The sequence below is a fragment of the Crotalus tigris genome, unplaced genomic scaffold (genome assembly GCF_016545835.1).
Source record: "Crotalus tigris isolate CLP2741 ecotype Arizona unplaced genomic scaffold, ASM1654583v1 scf7180000024153.1733885, whole genome shotgun sequence".
NCBI classification, from domain to species: domain Eukaryota; kingdom Metazoa; phylum Chordata; class Lepidosauria; order Squamata; family Viperidae; genus Crotalus; species Crotalus tigris.
Genome location: NW_024100414.1, coordinates 1,546,030 through 1,565,702, shown reverse-complemented (window position 1 = coordinate 1,565,702; position 19,673 = coordinate 1,546,030). Strand labels below are relative to the sequence as shown.

At 41.8% G+C, this 19,673-nt stretch overlaps 1 protein-coding gene across 2 annotated transcripts in view; it reads right to left on the bottom strand.

The window, feature by feature from the left end:
- The window catches only part of LMX1B (LIM homeobox transcription factor 1 beta), a 194,210-nt gene that overhangs the window by 36,741 nt on the left and 137,796 nt on the right, over positions 1-19,673 (bottom strand). For both annotated transcript variants that reach the window (XR_005554238.1, XR_005554240.1), the window contains 4 exons: positions 15,224-15,321; positions 13,811-13,993; positions 11,912-12,066; positions 7,188-7,270 (listed from right to left, as the gene is read on the bottom strand). The gene's annotated coding sequence lies outside the window, so the exon portion shown is untranslated. The remainder of the gene's footprint in view (positions 1-7,187; positions 7,271-11,911; positions 12,067-13,810; positions 13,994-15,223; positions 15,322-19,673) is intronic.

Genomic DNA, 19,673 nt, shown 5'->3' with positions numbered 1-19,673 from the left:
ACACAGGAAAAAAGAAATTTAAAATAAAAAGGGGTTTAAATGACTGCAGATTTGATCGCGGGTTTCCAAATTTTCACCTTTGCATATTTAATTGTTGGTTTAAGTCACAGGAATGTAGTGTGCTCAGCACAGCCTAGAGTTACTCAACTGGCTCTCTTCATCTCATTGGCAGCATTCCAAGGATTTTAAGAAATATTTGATGGATCAACTTCCAACAGAAGCCAGAGAAGTCTAGGGAAAAAAGGAACAGAAATACCCTAGACCAGCATTCAAAGTTGTTCCAGTGATCAGTAAGGCTAAGACAGAAGGTTTTCTAGCTTGCTGTTTCAGATTCTCCCCCAAAACTCAGCTCTGGAAATCTGTGACTGTTGAATTGCTTTTTACTCTCAAGAAGACTCTAGAACCAAAGAGTAACTCAGATCTTTCCTTCCTTGGGTATGATGGCCTTCCTCAAACTGTTGAGTTAGACATTGGCTGCAGTATCATACTTCTCTTGCTGATTTGAGAAGATGACATCTAATCCTTTGGAAGGTCTCCAGCAAAATGGGGATGGAGGATCCTGATGCCCCCAAGGGTTCTTCCAGAGCTTCTTAGGAACAGCTACCTAGTAGAACCTCTTCTGAATGAGCAAAACATCTGGACTAGTTTCAAAGTACATTTCAGGACCCCTCATTTGGAAGTTACCAGCTCTTCTTCTGGATCCCCGAAGGGAGCATTACGACCCCGGTGAAGGAACGTTGTGATATTGCAATTCAAATCTGGATCCGACTGATACATTTGCGTCAACCCCCAGAATGTTTCAAGGAAATCGTTCCGAGTTTTCAAACCAAGTTCATAAATCCGTCAGACCCAAACTGACTGAGCCTCATCTCTCAAAAGTCACAGGCTAGCTAATATCCCCCTAAAAAAATAATAATGACAGATAGCAACAATGCTTGTGGAAATCTCGGGGGCTCTACCCAAAACCTTTGTGGGTCCCAAGCAGCAGCCCTGTGCTAGACCCCAAAGAAGCTCAAAGCTGCATGCCTGATTAATCTGACTGCCAGGTTAAAATGACCCAAAATATCCAATGACGAATAGTCTTTGAGTTATGACCACAGCTGAGCCCAAAATTTATGCTGCTAAGTAAGACAGATGTTGAAGTTTTGCACCCAATTTACGATCTTTCTTTGCCACATCCGTTAAGTGAATTGCTGCAGTTGTTAAATGAAAATGGCTTCCCCATCGCCTTTGCTTGTCAAAAGGCCACAAAACCACAGGACGGTGGGATACTGCAACCGTCGTAAATCCGAGTCAGTTACCAAGCGTCTGAATTTGGATCCCTTGACCATTGGGATGCCACAACGGAATGAAAAGTGTGGAAAAAAATTATGGTTGTTCCAAACACTCGAATCTAGTCTGGTGATCATGCGTTGGTTTCTAATTACAGGTCAAAGATAGCATCTTGCAAACATGCGCATGCAGGGGCTTAATCAAGTCAATTTGTATTCCAGTCTTTTCAGGTGTTATACAATGAACTATCAGTGTCATGTGTGCATGCTTGCCAGAATAAAATGAGACTTCTTTGGTTATCCTGGCCAGCATTTGCCTCCTCCAGGGGAAGTATTAAAGAAACATCAGAGTACATCAAATCCTCCTATGCCTTCCAACTAATTAGAACCTCTGGCTTTTTTAAGTCGGAATTCTACAACCTAATGAGAAACTAGAAGTAATGAGAGTAGCAACTTCATATTTTCCATTGGAAATGAATAAAGTAGAGGGGAAGTGTGTGGAATGTACATGATCTGCAATGGTGGGCCACCTTTACGCATCCCTTAATGAACGCATCTTTCTTACTTTTTAAAGTATTGTTGATACCAACAGAAGGGAATATTCGTAGCTCGGGGTTGAACTGTGGGGTCCTTGCTGTACTCTGAGCTTAGTGGTGCCCTTGCAGATGTTTCATGACCCATTTAAGTAACATCATCAGTGCTACAAGGGAGTAAGGTTTGCAGAGTAGAGGAGGAGGAGGAGGACAACGATGACTGTAAGATCCTTAGTGCTCTCTGAGCTTGGTTGTTTTCTTGAAGATGATTCATGACCCATTTTAGTAATTAGAAGGGAGCAGGGTTTGCAGAGTAAAGGAGAGAGAGGAGGAAGATTGTGGGATCCTGGGTGCTCTCTGAGCTTGGTTGTTTTCTTGCAGATGTTTCATGGTCCATCTATGCAACATCATCAGTGCTAGAAGGGGCAGGGTTTGCAGAGGACATGAGGAGGAGGGATGGGGAAGGAGGAGAGGGGAGCAGTGGGGTACTTACTGCTTTCTAAGCCTGGTGGTTTTCTTTGAAGACTTTGAACCAACCAACCAGCAGCCATTGATGAAGAGGCATCTTGGTAGGAGAAGGAGATACCACTGGTACAAGGAACACTCCATGGAAGTGAAATGCCTGAAACAGTGGTCTTTGGAGCCCTCCAGTCTTCCAAGAGACTTTCACTCTTCATAGGGTGTTGGCCTTCATTGATCAAGCTTCTGTAATAGTCATAGTCATTATTATGGATCCTTCTTCTCCATAAGAGCACAATCGTAGCTCGATTGGCTCAGGAGAACATCCCTTGAAAGGACATTGACATGTGTTAAAGCGAGGGCTCTTTGTAGCTTAGGGACAGTTGTTTGCTTTCTAGTATCTTCCTGGCTTCAAAAGATACAGAGGAATATCTTTCTGGATAGGGCAGATTGGACCAAACTGGGTTTCCAAATCTTCAACATGCTTCTTGAGTGTTGTAAGAGCTTGACGTAGTCTGGGGAACATCCTTGCATTGCACTGATGTTTTGTTCTTATGTGTTCCTTCTGCTGGAACACATAAGAACAAGTAGCATGCTTGTTTGGCGCCAATCAGCTGGATTGCAAAGCCAGAGACAGGGAGTCTGTAGAAACAACGCTTTGTCTACGTTCAAAGTGGCCAAACCAGCCACCGTTCAGGTTGGATGGGCTGGCTTTCCAACATCTGAAAGGAAAAATCTGCAAACGGATTTGGTCACGCCTCGATTACATGTTTTTCATGGGATGAAGAGAGATAGCTCCAGGTTATGGTGAGCTGCCAAGCCAAGCCAAGATGTGCATTTCCATAAAGTTTCCCAACTCTTGGGATCTTCAAAGGAGATCCTTGGTGACTTACTTGCTCCCCACTGAAAAAGAGATGGGGCTGCAGGATAATTTTCTAAGCCCTCAAACTTCCCACAAAGGGAGCTACAGCAGAGGTTGGGATCATGTTCTCTAGAGGCTGATGGACACCATACCTGGCCCCCTACAGAATCCTTCCTCTGCTTGACTTTTTGATAGTCTTTCAGTTCAGAACAAATGATTTGGAGCTGGTCTTCCTTTGCCTCAAAGCTTCCAGAATCATCTTTATTAATTAAAAAAAAAAAAAGATTCTGGGTCTCATTTGAGTCCCAGAGCACTTCTTTGGAACGGTGGATGGTTGCAACCCATCACTGTCCACCTGTCCAGATATAAGACGAAGATACAAAAAGGGACGGTGGGCAGCATCTCAGGAGTTAAAAATAGCGATGCCCAATGTTGATTGATTTTATTATTTTAATTTAATTTGGCGGGACCCTGGAACCATCGTGTTGGAGGTTGATGACATCCTGAGGGTAATTCTCAGGAGTTAAGGATGTTTAACATACATTGTCACTGCTACTTAAGTGTTATTCTCTCTCTCTCTTTCTCTCTCTCTCTCTTTCTCTCTCTCTCTTTTTCTCCCCCGCCTTTCTGTCATTAAGCTGTGGGTGACCCCGCTTTGCACTAAGAATGTGTTACCATAGAAACTGCAAGATACCAAGGAAGGCCTAAGCTTTGCTTGCTGCTCCCATCACTCAAGGGAAGGAAAAAAAAAAAAAAGGGGGGGGGGGAGAAAGTCCAGGACTCAAAAATTAATCAATCTAACATTAACTTTGACTAATGATTTTTCTCGCTTTTATTCTCAGTTGCCTGGGACTCGGGCTGGTTTTCCTGAGCACGGATTGAATTATTGATGCCTTCTTAATACTGTTTTAAAATTACTGCAAAATCATTATTAACTACACCAATATTGCGATATGGAAAGCAACCTAATAGAGTCCCGGACCTTGGCCCGGTTAGACAATTTATTCAGATGGCCACCTAAAATTATCCCTTCAGTTTGGGAAAACCAGTCACTCCCCTGGAAAAAAGGGGAAAGAGCATTAGAGTCCAGAGTTTAAGGTAAGCCAAGTAGTGGTGGCGGGGATAGGCTTACTTTACTAATAGCCTTCTTCTTCTTCTTTCTCTATGGAGGGAAGCAAAGACCAAATCCATCCACTCAATGGACATCAATGGACATTTTGGATCGTGGCGCTCTCTGAACTTGGTTGTTTTCTTGCAGATGTTTCATGACCCAACTGGGTAACAATTCCAATGAACTAAGAAACTTTCTCAAGATGTTTCTTCTGGTCATTCACCCCATCCAAGCAGAATTCTTGCAGTCCCTTGCAGATTCAGCCCTGGTGGCACAGGGGTTAGATTAATACAGCATTGCAGGCTAGCTCTGCCCACAGCTCCAAGTTCGGTCCTGACGAGCTCAAGGTTGATTCAGCCTTCCATCCTTCCAAAGTGGGTAAAATGAGGACCCAGATTATTGTGGGGGCGAGAGGCTGTAAACTGTAAACTGTAAATTGCTTAGAAAGTCTAAGTTCTATTACTATCATCCTGATCCGGTGTTTGAGGGGCTGCCACAAAGAAGGGGGGGGGGTCAACTTATTTTCCAAAGCACCCAGAAGGCAAGGTAAGAAACAACGGATAGAAACTAATCAAGGAGAGAAGCAACCTGGAATTAAGGAGACACTTCCTAACTATGAAGAACAATTAACTAGTGGAATGGTTTGCCTTGCTGTGGATGTTCCAATGCTGGAGGATTTTAAAAAGAGTCATTTGTCTGAAATGACTCTTCTTAAAAGCTTGAGCAGGGGGTTGGACTAGAAGACCTCCAGGGCCCCTTCCAGCTTTATTCTGGTTGATTGACCCCTGTTTATTTCAATTTGTTTCAGTTTGGTTTCCCACCCAGCTCACCCAGCAGTGGTAGAATTCTACTACCTTTTGCAGAAGAATGGGCAGCTGAACTTAGTTCTTTTCTTTTCCACATTCTTTCATCCCGGGCTGCTCAAACAGCAGTCATTTCTGATCCTCAAGGGCTCTTGGGGGGGGGGGGGAGTAGAATGCATTTGTCTTATCTGTGGGTGATGTAGTCTTAAAAAAATGCTGCTGCAGGGGATCAGTTTACAAGGTTTTGCACACCCTGGTGAACACAGGCTGCAGCATCAAAGGATGGGCCAACGGTGGCCTCTTCCAAATAATGTCTCGGCACAAAAATACCGCCATTGTTTCAACCGACTCTTGAGTGACTACAAAGGGATGCCAAAGAAATGGCCAACAGAGCTAACGTGGGCCTAGCCTAGAGGGGAGACAGACCTGTGGAATGGATTTAGTCTCCTTTGTCAGGGTTAGCTCCTGACCTCTCTCTCATTCGTAGTTGCAAAAAAAAATGAAAGCATTTTTTGAAAAAATAAAAATAAAAAACAAGCTCGGCATTTCCATTCGGGCATGGGTGTGTGTGCATTGTCCAGATGTGCACCAGCACTGGACAGTGGTTGTGGGAGCCACTGGGGGGGGTGAAGCTAAAGCATTTGGCACATCTGGAGGAGACAATCTGGAGGCGAAATCATATGATGAAAGGGTGGCAGGAATTAGGTCTGTCTAGTTTAATAAAAAGAAGGACTTGGGGTGACATGATAGCAGGCTTCCAATATCTAAAGGGCTGCCACAAGGAAGTGGGGGGGGGGGTAAAACTATTCTCCAAAGTGCCTGAAAGCAGAACCAGAAGGAACGGATGGAAAATAATCAAGGAGAGAATCAACCTAGAACTAAGGAGAAATTTCCTGACAATGAAAACCATTAATCAGTGGAACGACTTGCCTCCAGAAGTTAGGTTAATTTTTAAAAAGAGGTTGGACAACCCTTTGCCTGGAATGTGATAGGGTCTCCTGGTTGAGCAGGGGGCTGGACTAGAAGACCGCCAAGGTCCCTTCCAACTCTGCTTTTCTGTTATTCTAAAATCTCCCAAATGGTGAAAAAGTTAGAACAGATTCTGGATTAAGAGAATATGTTTGCAGGTGGGGGTTACGTGCTTTTCACTTTTCTCTCCTCCTCCTCCTCCTCCTCCTCGTATGTCCTTCTCAAGCTTGGTTTTGTTAAAATAAAATTTAAGCGCACCCATTTTGTCATTTTTGATAACACCTCCTGGACAGACCTAGATAATGACGGTTGTTGTTTACTATACATATGTTCGCTCCACCTTAATTTATTCAACCAACTTTCTAAATCATAGTTTAAGACTTAGCACATTAAGCAATCCTGGCTGATGTGATTGAGTAAAGCTCAAATGAGCCCACTATGGTTTACAATGATGAGAATGCTCAACCAAAGAGAAAAATAGAAAGTAGGAAACCAGAGACGGAAAAAAAATAAGAATGTCTCCATCTCTTCTATTCCCAAATATGCTACCGTTTACACTCAAGAAACGGATTTAAATCATTCTTTTTAAAACCTAGGATTTTAATGGTACAAAAGACTCAATCTCAATATGGAGAGGGTCCCAATTAGGATCTCACATGCGTTTTTAATTTTAGAAAAGTATATATATATATATATATAAATATGTATATATATATTAAAAATGCATGGTTTGCATTTAACTTAATGCATACACCAGTGTTGAATTGGGAAGTCCATACATGTAATATTAACATCATAATCAGATGCAGAAATACAGAAAATTAAATTTAAATAATCACAATCCAAACCAAGACGCAGGCATTCTATGCATATAACTCATAACAGGCCCTCAATTTTGTTATATCTGAGCAGTTGACATTATCAGAGATGATTATTTATGAAGATTGCGGCAAGCTTTAATCTGTATTTTCAGTTTCTTTGGTATGTATTATATTCTGTTTTTGTTTTTTTTAAAAAAAGCTTTTGCACCTTTTCTGCTTTTCCAGGATTATAAAAGGAAGGGGATAGACTATTTCTCTTTAAAGTACTTTCATTATTATAATTATAAATTTCCAGGGAATGGAACCACTTCCCATTTTATCATTCCTCTCAGTTCAGCAAAAAAAAATTACGACTTACCAATTTGAAATATTCAGATCCATGTCTTTTTTTCTTCATCATCGTAGGTCCTCAAGGAAAATATTTGTAGAAGCAGTCACTTCCTGAAAAGAAAATAATTTTAAAACCCATGACTCAAATGTTGTAAGAATTCCATATTCGGTAAGACTTTGTGCAAGAATATTAAAATCCAGGTGAGCATTCCAGATTCCTGAATGCTCACCTGGATTTTAATATCCTTGCACAAAGTCTTATCTGCTAGATAGAATGGGCTGCAAGTTGTTTAACCCATCACACTCAAGTCAACTGAAGGACAACCGAAACTCAAAAACGTTTGATAATTTCTTAGCTATAGAAATAGGATTGGCCTTCTTTAATGCATGATATGCCACCGGTATACACTGAAATCTTGGTTGGGGTGATGAGGAGTTTTCTTACAAACATCTGAAGGACTTCAGTGGCCATCACCGTAATATCAACCAAAGGAGAAGATAGGGAAGATCCCTATAGGTTGCTTTGCTGCTGCTGCAGAAGCTTCGGGCCTTCTAGCTTTGGGGGACACCCTGGCATCACCACAATGTGATCACAACCCCCTGCTTAAGCAGGAGACTTTATATCATTCCAGACAAACGGCTGTCCAGTCCTTTCTTAAAAGCCTCCAGTGATGGAGCACCCACAACTTCTGGAGGCAAGGCGTTCCACTGGTTGATTGTTCTCACTGTTAGGAAATTTCTCCTTAGTTCTAGATTAGTCCTCTCTTTGATAAGTTTCCATGCGTTGCTTCTTGTCCTGCCTTCTGGTTCTTTGGAAAATTCTTTGATTCTTTGTGGCAGCCCCTCAAATGTTGGAAGGCTGCTATCTTGTTACCCTTAATTTTTCTTTTCATTAAACTAGACATACCCATTTCCTGCAACCTTTCAGCCTTCAGCCCCCTAATCATCTTTGTTGCTCTTCTCTGCACTCTTTCCAGAGTCTCAACATCTTCTTTGATGATATGGTGATCAAACCTGGATGCAGGATTCCAAGTGTGATCTTACTAGGGTTTATATATAGCGGTACTAATACTTCACATGATCTTAATTCTACCCCTCTATTAATGCAACCTAGGATTGCATTAACACAGAGAGGACAGAACTGCATTTTGAAAGCCTTTTTTCTTTGCATTGTGGTGCTGTCTCTGGATGATGCCAAAAGCAATCTGCGTTCCGATTTGTTTTGGGGTTGTTTCAGTGGGGTTTTCTAGCCAAAGCTTTATTTCTAGGGCTACCATCCATTGAAACAAGCCAATTCTTTACATCATAGGAAAAGGCAGGGCAAAAATCAAAATTGTCTGCAATGATCTCTCTCCATTTCCCCCCCTTCTCTCTCTCTCTCTCTCTTTTTTCTCCCTCTCCCTCTCTCCCTCTCTCTTTCTCCCTCTCCCTCCCTCTCTCCCTTTCTCTCTCTCTTTCCCTCTCCCTTTCTTTGTCTTTCTCACTCTCTTTCTCCTTCTCCCTCTCCGTCTTTTTCTCTCTCTTTTTCTTTCTCTTTCTCCCTCTCTCTGCCTCTATCTCCCTCTCTCTGTCTCTTTCTCTCTCTCTGCCTCTCTCTCTCTCTCTCTCTTTCTCCCTCTCTTGCAATAGTTATTATTATCCTCTTCTTTCTCAAAACAATTTTAAAACCTACAAGGAAGGTGGAGGGAGGTCACCCTTTCTGACCCACAACTGAACCGAACAGGCTGGAGCTGGGCGTTTGATGCTGCAACAGAGGTCAGGGAACTGGAGATTGTTATTGGCTCCCTGGGCTTAAGAAGCCGAGTTTATCCCAAACAATTTTAAATTACCACTAGCGCTGGGGAGGCGAGGAGGGAGGGAGAAACTCAGCAACGTCTAGACCACGGCTAACAAAATCTTCCCAGGAAGGGCTACAACGGGGCAGAGAAGCCAAAGCCATGCCAGGCACATGCATGCATGGATACATAGAAATACAGGTAGTCCTCGGCTTACGACAGTTCATTCAGTGACCATTCTAAGTTACAATGGCGCTGAAAACAATTATTTTTGTTTGGCACACTGACGACCGTTGCAGCATCCCAACAGCCAACACGATCAAAATTTGGACCCTTGGCAGCGGACTCGTATTTATGACGGTTGCAGTGTCCTGGGGTCACGTGATCCCCTTTTGCAAAGTCAATGGGGAAGCCAAATTCGCTTAACGACCACATTTCTAACTTAACAACTGCTGCATGCAATTCACATAACAATGGTGGCAAGGAAGGCCGTAAAAATGGGGCCAATCTCACTGAGCAACCGTTTCGCTGAGCGAAATAAATTTGGGGCTCATTTGGGGTCATAAGTCAAGGAGTACTGTAAAAGGGGTGAGGAGTGTGCGTGCGGGGGGGGGGGCAACGTCTGTATTGCACCCAGAAATATATTCTCAGGGATAGTTGACCTCACGCAACAAACATGCTCAATTTGCTCCAGGGTCTTAAGACCGTGAATTCCGGATAAGGTAAACAGAGAAGACCTACAATCGGGAAGAATATTTTCTTTTCTGTTTTTTTTTTTTAAAAAAAACCTCTTTTTTATTGCTTTCTGCAGAATCTCCAGCCTGCTGCCAGCTGTTTATGAGCTCTTTAAATCACCCATCACAGCCCAGTTCTCATCACTTGAGCTTTGCTAAGCAGCTTCTGAGGATTCGCCTTTGTTTCTTTGGCTGCTGCCTCCCTAGGAGAAGGATTCTAGGGGAGACACACACACACACACACACACACACACACACAGAGAGAGAGAGAGAGAGAGAGAGAGAGAGAGAGAGAGAGAGAGAGAGACAGAGAGAAAGAGAGAGAGAGAGAGAGACTCACAAGGGATTATGTTGGGATATCGTCCCGGACACTTTAGTTCTATGTTTTTCTTTGGTGAAATCTGAATGTTGTGTTTTTTTAACCAGCTATTTAAGGGTCTTCCCATTGTCTAAATCAGCCAAGGACAGGACAAAAAGCAACGGATGGAAACTAATCAACCTAGAACTGAGGAGGAGTTTCCTAATGGTGAGAACAATTAAGCAGTGGAACGACCTGCCTCCAGGAATTGTGGATGCACCGACACTGGAGGTTTTTAAAGAAGAGCTTGGACAGCCCTTTGTCTGGAATGGTATAGGGTCTCCTGCTTGAGCAAGGGGTTGGACTAGAAGACCTCCAAGGTCCCTTCCAGCTCCGTTATTCTGTTACAAATCAGCCTTGATTAAGACTCTCATTGGGTTCAATCACAGGCCTTTAAACCCGTTTCGAACCTAGAGCTGGGTCATTCAGTTTTTGCACCCCTTGGTTTATTCAGTCTCCCAGATTTCTCCTCTCCAGCTGTATATCAAGAAATTTCAGCCAATCTTTGGTTAGCCATTTGTCTGGCAGGGCTAAATAAATCAGATATGCATTTCTCTGTAGCCTGCTCTGTCACAGGCAAAGCCAAGCTTGTTGCGATAAGACCCATTCCCTGGCAGACCAGAGAACTGCAATTTTTATGTTGGCAGGATATGAAACGAAGATGACTTTATTCAGCGAAACAACAACAACAACGTTGGTTTGCTGACTGGCCCCTCCTGCCTCTTTCTAAAAGGCTACTGTACAAGAAAGGAGTTTGTTTCCTTTAATTGATACTTCCAAATACGAACACTGCCGCAAACCAAGCTGCTTAAAGATTTCATCTGAATTGCAGTTTTCCCCAAAATTTTCAATTTTGTTTCTAAGATCCTTGTGGCGACACAATCCCCTGTTGGTGTTGGACACGCAAAACAAATTTTCCACAACAGTTTCCTGGTGAATAGAGGAGATCCTTCAAATGTGCAGAATTTGACAAAATCATAAAAAAAAAAAAAAATACACAGGAAGGCTAAAAGATATACGCAGGCTTTCACGTTAGATTACAATGGGTGCCAACGCAAAATATTTATAAACGCGTACATTTTGTTAAAACAAAGCAAAATAATAATTTTAAAAAATCGCCTTGAGAAACAACGCGATTTTTCATGCTTTTTAATTTTTGTAACGGATCATTTTGCAAAACTCAACAGATAAAATTTGACGCGCAGAATAAACCGGATTTTGCTGTTTCTTCCTTTAAAAAAAAAAGCCTCACGCATATAAAGAACCATGCATTTTAATTCTTGCTTGCCTATGTATGTATGGTGTATATGTGTGTGCATGCTATACATACCACCAAATCTTAACCTAAAGGAGAAAATGCTTTTCAAAAGAAACAGATTCGAAATTCAAGCAAACCTCGTATTTATCAATGAGATAACTATATACTCTTCACGCATATATGAAAATATATGAAGATTATAGGCATGCACGTGTGTCTCTCAAATACAACAGTTGCAGCTTCTGCTGGAGACTTTAATTTCTTCCTTTACATACTTAAAGTGGAGGCTTGAATTATTTATGGCAGTAGAAAAATCATTATTGTTTGAAATAAGGTTATTTTTCCTAGGCTGAATCCTGGGAAATAAGAGGGAGAATCATGGCATTACCAGAGATAATTAAGATAAAAGAAAGGCGAACAGTTAAGGAATGACAGCACCCCGGCTGTACAATAACCATTTATTTTGCTTTTAAAAAGGGACCTGGCTATTATTATTACCCGTTATGAAAAGAAGGCAAAATAGCAATTGCTAATGAGAATACGTGTTTTTGCAGCAGAAATATATTTTGAGGCTTGTTTGCATGCTCCGTAGGCAATTTCTTTAATCCCTCCTGTTCATCTACCCACCTTTTGGGAAAAAAAGGATAAACGGTGACGAATTCAAATAATTCTGATTATTCTTCAGGCTGTGTTTCTGTTTCTTCCCCTTCTTTCTTCCTCGCAATACCCTGATTTGAATATACAACTGCGCTACAGGATCTTTGACAAAATCAGCATCTGGGCTGAAAGAGAGAGAAAAAAATCTGGAATATTTGATTATGGAATAGACATCCTTATTTGTTTATTTGAAAGGGCAAGGGGCAGCTGATCCAATGTGCTTTTCCTAATGTCGTTCTCCCTTTCTCAAGGATTTTTTTTTTTTTTTAAATAACAACTGCATTCTTGCTAGGGAAGACAAAATTAACTTCATTTCCAAGGCCTTAAAGATTTAGCTGGTTCTATCCCTAAGGCCGAATGGCTGAGGAATATTCTTCCCTAGAGTGTAATTCTTTGTGTTAAAAATTACAGAATTTACTTCTAAGCAAGCCTTGAAGAAGACCATCCAGCCAGGCAGGTCAATGATGAATACGCAGTGACTGATCATCGGAGAAAATTCTCACTACAAAGAAATCAAAAAATAACTCTTTTTGACATGTTTCTTCTTCGTTTTTTTCCAATGCAAGATAGAACTCTCTTCTTAATCTCCTGTTTGAAAATAACATTAGACCGACTGAAATGTGATTAATTAATCCATTCGGTAAGGAGGTAATTCTTGAACAGCTACCGTTTCAGTTTTGATACTTGAATTTTGGAAATATAGAAATGCTTGCTCGTTAAGTGTCATGGATTCTCTATAAGACTCTCTTAAAAAAAAGATTGTTTATTTATATATAAAATTTATATGGCTGCTCAGCTCACAAGAAGGGGTTCTGAGCAGCGTGTAACAAAGACACAAAAGGAAGAACATGCCAAAAAAATTATCACCGCTGAAAAGTTGAAAAGCATATGGTGCACAAGATATCTGATTAGCGAAGAAATCGCCTCAAGATCTTATCCCAAAATCTTATTTCAAAATGCCTTACCAAAAAAAAAAAAAAAAAAAAAACTAGCTTTCTCTCTGTATGAATTTGCTAAGAAACTGCTTCATTAATGAATGGATTCAAGCCACATATTTTTTTCTTAAAGGTTTTTTTTTAATAGAAGCTGCTTGCCACAGATATATAAATTGATCAGTCTATGCTTCATCAATAGTTAATTTCAGCCCTTGTGGAATTTCGTACCTCTGCCTTCTTTCTCTGCCTATTTATCTCCAGAGGTGGTGTGTTAATTTTACATATTTGTATAAATAAACTTCTTTTTAATTGTAGTTGCAGAAAAAAATATATATATATGAAAGGATATATGGGGAGCCGCTAAGATAAAGTGAAAACACGGGAGCTGGTGTGTATAAGATGGAGGGTGTAAATATATCCAATAGGTTTATTGGTGTATTTAGAACTGCGATGTTATAAAATTATGACTGTTCTCTCTCCGACTGTATGCGTAGTGGGTGATTGGTCAGTTAAAGATAAAATAACCGTCCCTTGACATTTGTGTTTTGTTAACAAAGGAATAGAAGTTACCTTGGAGATTCTTAATTAACTCTTTTCCTTAGTTGCTGGTCTGCTTATCATTTTGCAGTTTATTTAAATAGATGTGGGGTATTATTCTTGTAAAAACATCTCCTTAATCTCCACCAAAATTAGCATTTCAGCACAAGGCGGTAGATGAAATAAATGCATGATTAACTCAGGCTGGGTTTAGGGCATTTTTTTTTAAAAAAATATCCTTTTTGTTCATTAAATAAATGTTCAAAAATCCAAACGTTATTTACAATCTAATAAGAAGGTGCAAATCTCCCATCTGCCAAAAGCCCATGCCATATTCATAGCAAATTGGCAGAGAAGGTTTACGCCGCCGGTTGTTTTTTTGTAGTAAAATACTTACAGGAGAATTTATTTTGGAAACAGACCCAGTCCAGTCCAATCCAAGCGTTCCTTCCTTTCAGAATAGAATAAACCATTTAAAAAAAAAAAAAATTCTGAGCAATTAAAAAAAAAAGGCCAACGATGTGATTGACCAAATCCGGCACCATCCCTACACCGATTTTCATCCACTTCTGAATTGGTCCTGAGGAATGAAAGGCAGACAAGTAATTTTTCAAAAAAAAAACTTTGTTCAGCAAGAAATAGCTATCCAGCTATTTAAAGTCTCCCCTCTTCTCCCGTCTGTAAACAAAGGGGAGGGGGTTAAATTGAGGCACGGGAGAGAAATAGATGCCCATAACTGCAAATTTGTGAGCTAGAGGGAGCTCCTTCATAAGGTTATTGGAGAAAGGAAGAGGCTATGAAACCACTCTGCTGCCTTTTGTCTGAATCTGAACATAAAAGAGCTGGTTTTATAGCTGATTTTATCTGCGCCTTTCTGTGATATGAATGTTATTGCTTGAAACAGGCTTTCTTCCATGTTCAGCCATAGCTCCTCTTACACAGGGATCTGGACCAACCCTTTCCCTTATTCCCTGCCCATCTTTTGACACCTAAGCAAACAGAAACCCCTAGATGAAAAAAGGCTTCTCTTCACTGCCACAACAAGCACATTTAATGAAAAGCCACCGTTTCAAAACCTCCTCTCCAGATGCTGTTTAAAATTCTCTTTCGTGCTGCCAGAGCTGTTTAAGGTGTCAGTCCCATCGTAATCATGGTGAAGACTTCCGTGGGTTTCTGCCATTTTTGTTGTGTCGGAAAACAGATTTTGACATGCCCCTTCGACCGGCGTGAAATTTGTAAGTTGAATTTAAATGTTCTTGAAGAGTAATCATTGGTTCTTTCCAGTTCATTTTAGTGTCCAACCAAAGAACTGAAAAAAACACAGTGTTTCCCCACAGGAATGATTCTTAAAATGAATTCCAAAATGTTGTTTCAAATTGATTTGGTCCCGTAATTTATCTGGACCCGTAATCTAATTTATCTGGATCCATAATCCATTTCAAATTTATCTGGACCCATAATCTGTTTATAACTGAGCAAATGTGGTGAGGGTTACTTGGTTACCATAATCTGCCCAAGAGTCATTTTATTAATCTGGGATAATTTTGCCTCATATTTGGATAGTGTGACTCAGTTGAATTGTGCATTAGGAAATTTTGCTGGGGTTCCTGTTTCACATACATTTTGTCTCACGTCTCAGCTAATGAATTCTTTATTTTTTCTGTGATATTCTCTCTCTCTCTCTCTGTGTGTGTGTGTATTCCCCCAAAGTATACATTTTGAGGGAAAGAGAAAGAGAGACACAGACAGACAGACACATACACACACAGAGAACAGTGTGCTTTTTGCACACAATTTTCTTAATACCTACATGTATGATGGCATCTTTCTTTAAGGTACACATTTCCATATGAATCTTTTCCTAAGACACACAGGTTCCACCTGCAACACTTCAGGACCCAGAACGCACTGCAAAATTCAAAGAAAAGAGCTTTTTTTGGAACCAGGAACAGTCGAAGCAATTGCAACAAAAATCAGATTGCTTAAAAACATGACTCAAACACGTTTTCCCCTCTTCTGATCTTAATAGAGGTGGAGAGTGGAAACTGATGATGGATGGGTCTTGCAAGTGTTTTAAGTTTTGGACCCCTCCCCTCCTCCTCCTCCTCCTCTTCTCCCCCCACTTCCAAATATTCCATATCGTCCCAATGGGATCTTCATAAGGTGCAAAGCCATTCTTGCAAGCAGTTGCAAGGTGCAACAAGGGGGCCTCCCTTTACAGCTTGTCCCCTTTCTGTTTTCATAAATTAAAACCATCTTGAAAAAGTGGCAGATGAGGTAGAGAGTCTTATGGGGCAGGAGAAGATCAATAACTCCCATCCAGAGGGCAGGGGAAGGCAGCAGAGGATACCATAAACCTCCCTGCCATCTCATTCACAATCCTAGCACTTCTTTGTTAGATGCCCCACCCAAACCAGTATTCCCCAATGCTGCGCAGAACATAGAATCATAGGGTTGGGAGGAACCCTAGTCCATTCTGGACCATTGGCTGTCCAGTCTCTTCTTGAAAACCTCCAGTGATGGAGCACCCACAACTTCTGGAGGCAGGCTGTTCCCTCGGCAGCTGCTTTCAGCCAAGAACGGGGAAGAACCCCTTGGAGATATAACCAGCTGGACCGCCCTTCTCAGAGGACCATTTCTGTTGGAAAATAGCTCTTTTCCAGCTACCACCTGCAGACCTGGCATCCTGAGCAACCTGCCTGCTTTCCCTCAAGTCTTCCAGAGCCGGAGGGCATGCCCTTATGATTGGCTTGGGTTTTGTATGGCCTCTCATTAAAGAAGTCTCCTGGATGTCTGCAGAGGTGTTTTGTCTCACGCCTTCCCGAAAGGTTGCCTTGGTGTGCTGTGGAATGTTTGGCAAGGCCACAAGCGGACATAAAAATCTGGGTCATGTTTGGGAAGGCCAGACCGAACAATGAAGACTTCATGAGCCCGTAGGGATGACCTGTGCAATTAAAGATCGGGATTCTAGAAATGCTTCTTCGTATCCATGCTAGGATGTCAAACACACTTGAAGCTACTTCAGTCTCCTGCCTGCTACTTTTAATGTATTTATTAGATTTGCTCTACCAATAAAGGGGAATCTTTGGAGCTCGGGGTTGAAATGAGCTGGGTTATTTTCTTGCAGACCTTTCATTACCCAAAGAGGTAACATCATCACTGCTACTCAGCCAAGCACAAAGACCACCAAGAAATCTTCATTTGCTACACCCCCAGCAATTAAAGTTTTAAAGAGAAAGAATGGCCTCTAATCAACGATAACTAGCATTCCTTCGAGGGTTTAGGATTGTCTTCTCTACCACAACCTCACTGTTCTTTTATCTCCTGGAGGTTGGCTAGTTTTGAGGACCAGATGTTGCCTCCAGGATCTAAGGTAGCATGCCTTAAATATCAATTGGAAAAAAAGGTAACAATGGAATGGGGTGAGCCCGCCTGTCCATGCACCTAATGGACCACTGCATGACCTAAGACTGAAATTAGACCGTCCTCTCTCTGATCAAGCTTCTCCAACTTCATCTGGGTGATGATGTCTGGCCTACAGGTCATCTCTGACTTGCAGCCACAATTAGGACTAGGAGAAATGCTAAGAGAAATTTCCTAACAGTGAGGACAATTCATCAGTGGGATAGCTTGCCTTCAGAAGTTGTGGGTGCTCCATCACTGGAGGGTTTTAACAAGAGAACCGGACAGCCCCTTGTCTGAAAGAGCATAGGGTTAGACTAGAAGACCAAAAAACTCCAAGGTCCCTTCCAAGTCTATTGTTCTCTTATTCTCTTCTTGGGCTTCCATTCTCTCTTTCTACTGCTTCCCAACTCCTTGTTTCATTGCAACTTTAATTATGAGGAAGAAATAAATCCAGAGTTCAAGACGTCCAGCTTGAGTTGGCACAAAGGGGTTAATATAAAGAGCATCCTTTTATGTGCTGATAGGTCTGGGATGTGGCTTCCCACCCGACTTTCATCAACTGTATCTTACCTCAGAGTCCCTTGAAATTTAGACCGGGAGCTGTAATATATGAACTGACCTAGCTTGGCCTTAATTTCCCATCCCCTAATCTCATCCTTTGGTCTCCTGCCTAGGTTACCTCAGCTGAGAAAAGGAGATGAAAGAAAGGCACACAAGAGCTCTCCCTCGTCCGTTGTGGAGAAGATTGCAATTCCTTGTTTTGGATAAAGTGGGGTGGGCTAGGGGAGTATGCTAGAGGTGGGTCCGTAAACCACTATTTGTAGTAGATATTTCGACGGCCACAAAACACGGGCAGCTCAACCGATGGTTGGCCAAATATTGAGTGCCAACTTCAAAGTCTTAAATTGACATTAATTTGGATTTGCTACCCCCTCTGCCCAATTCAGTCGAGGGAAGGCAACTGGCCTATATAAAGCACAAGAAGCGGTTAGCAGAAAATAAAGAAGGTCACACTTAGTATTTCTCCAGGAACGTAAATCTAGATTTGGCTTGGGGAAGCTCTTTGGGGACTCCTTTAACAGAACATAGGATAATAGGGTTGGAAGAGACCTCGGAGGTCTTCTAGTCCAACCCCCTGCTCAAACAGTATACCATTCTGGAGAAACGGCTCTTCTTGAAAACCTGCAGTGATGGAGCATCCATAACTTCTGGTGGCAAGCCATTCCACTGGTTGATTGTTCTTACTGTCAGGACATTTCCCCTTAGTTCTAGGATGGACCTCCTTCTGAGGAACTTCTACCCTTTATTTTCTGGTCCTGTCCTCTGCTGCTTTGGAGAATAAATCAGTTGTGTGGCTGTGATTAGCTTTTCTGCTAACAGTTTAAGGCACAGCGCTGAACCCTTACTGGGCACCATCCATTTTGATACAGAACAGCATGCTTGGAGAAACAGCACTCCAAAAATACATGGGATTCAAGGTAAATCATTTACAGGTACACAAAGATCAAAGTTTCCCTTGCCATCTCCATTGCCTCTCCAAAGGAGCTAGCATTGTCCAAAGACATTTCCCCGGTCATGCAGCCGGCGTAATTGTACGCTGAGGAGCAGGGAACATTGTTACCTTCCCACCGAAGTGGTACCTATTGATCTACTCTCATTTGCGTGCTTCCGAATTGCTAGGAGGGCAGGAGCTGAGGCAAATAACGGGAGCTGCCAGCAGGAAGAGGTCGTATCACAAGATTCTTCTCCTCTTCCCTTTGAATCACACGCCAAATCTTTTGCAAAAGGAAGGGCATTAACGTGCGTCGGGGCCCTGGTCTCAACGGGGCTGGGGAGGGGCGCGAACCCACAATTTGTGTCCTCGCTAGGAGTCACTTCCTCCCAGCCTTGAGCATCCATCCTTTTGGGATTCGGTCATCTGACATCGCCAGCTCGCAGGTTGCCATGGCAACTCAGGGAAGAAACATGAGTTTGGTAATGTTGCTTTATTGGATGAGGAGCGTGGATGATGGGCTGGGGAAAGAGGAGGAGGAGGAGGAGGAGGAAGCAGGGAGGGAGGGATAAAGTGCATCAGTGACCCTATGGCTTTAAGAAAGAATCAAAAACACCAGGAAGAAGAGTAGGACTAGAGGTTCTATTCTATTCTATTCTATTCTATTCTATTCTATTCTATTCTATTCTATTCTATTCTATTCTATTCTATTTCTATTGTCTTCTATTCCATTCTATTCCTTATCATTACTCTAATTCTATTCTATTCTATTCTTCTTATCATTACTCTAATTCTATTCTATTCTATTCTATTCTATTCTATTCTATTCTATTCTATTCTATTCTATTCTATTCTATTCTATTCTATTCCTTGAAGGAAAACTCAAATCTCACCACCTGTCTCAGTGTTCCTTTTTCATTGGAAGCCAACCCTATGGGGATTCACAGACCTCCTTCGGGGCAAATATTCCAAAGCCTCAAGAGGCTGTAATTCTAACACGATCCACTTTTCTCGTCTGTTCCCTTTTTTCTTTCTTCCTTCCCCTCCTTTTTTAATCGCTTTTGCATTCTCCACAGTGATTAAGACAAGGCCAAAAGGCACGGCACAAACACCGCAGGAAGATAAATTCTTTCCTTCTTGTCATTTTTTATTAAACTGCCCATCAGCTGGCAGTTAGCAAGAGGAGAAAAAAAAAAAAAAGCTGACTCAAGAACAGGACCTGCTGCTTGGAGCTTATCTTGGGAGCTAGAAAAAACAGAGGGAGGGAGGCTGCCACTAAAGGAGAATATTTGTAGCTTTAGGATGAAATGAGGAGTCCTGATGATGTTGCCTAGTTTGGGTAATGAAACATCTGCAAATTTTG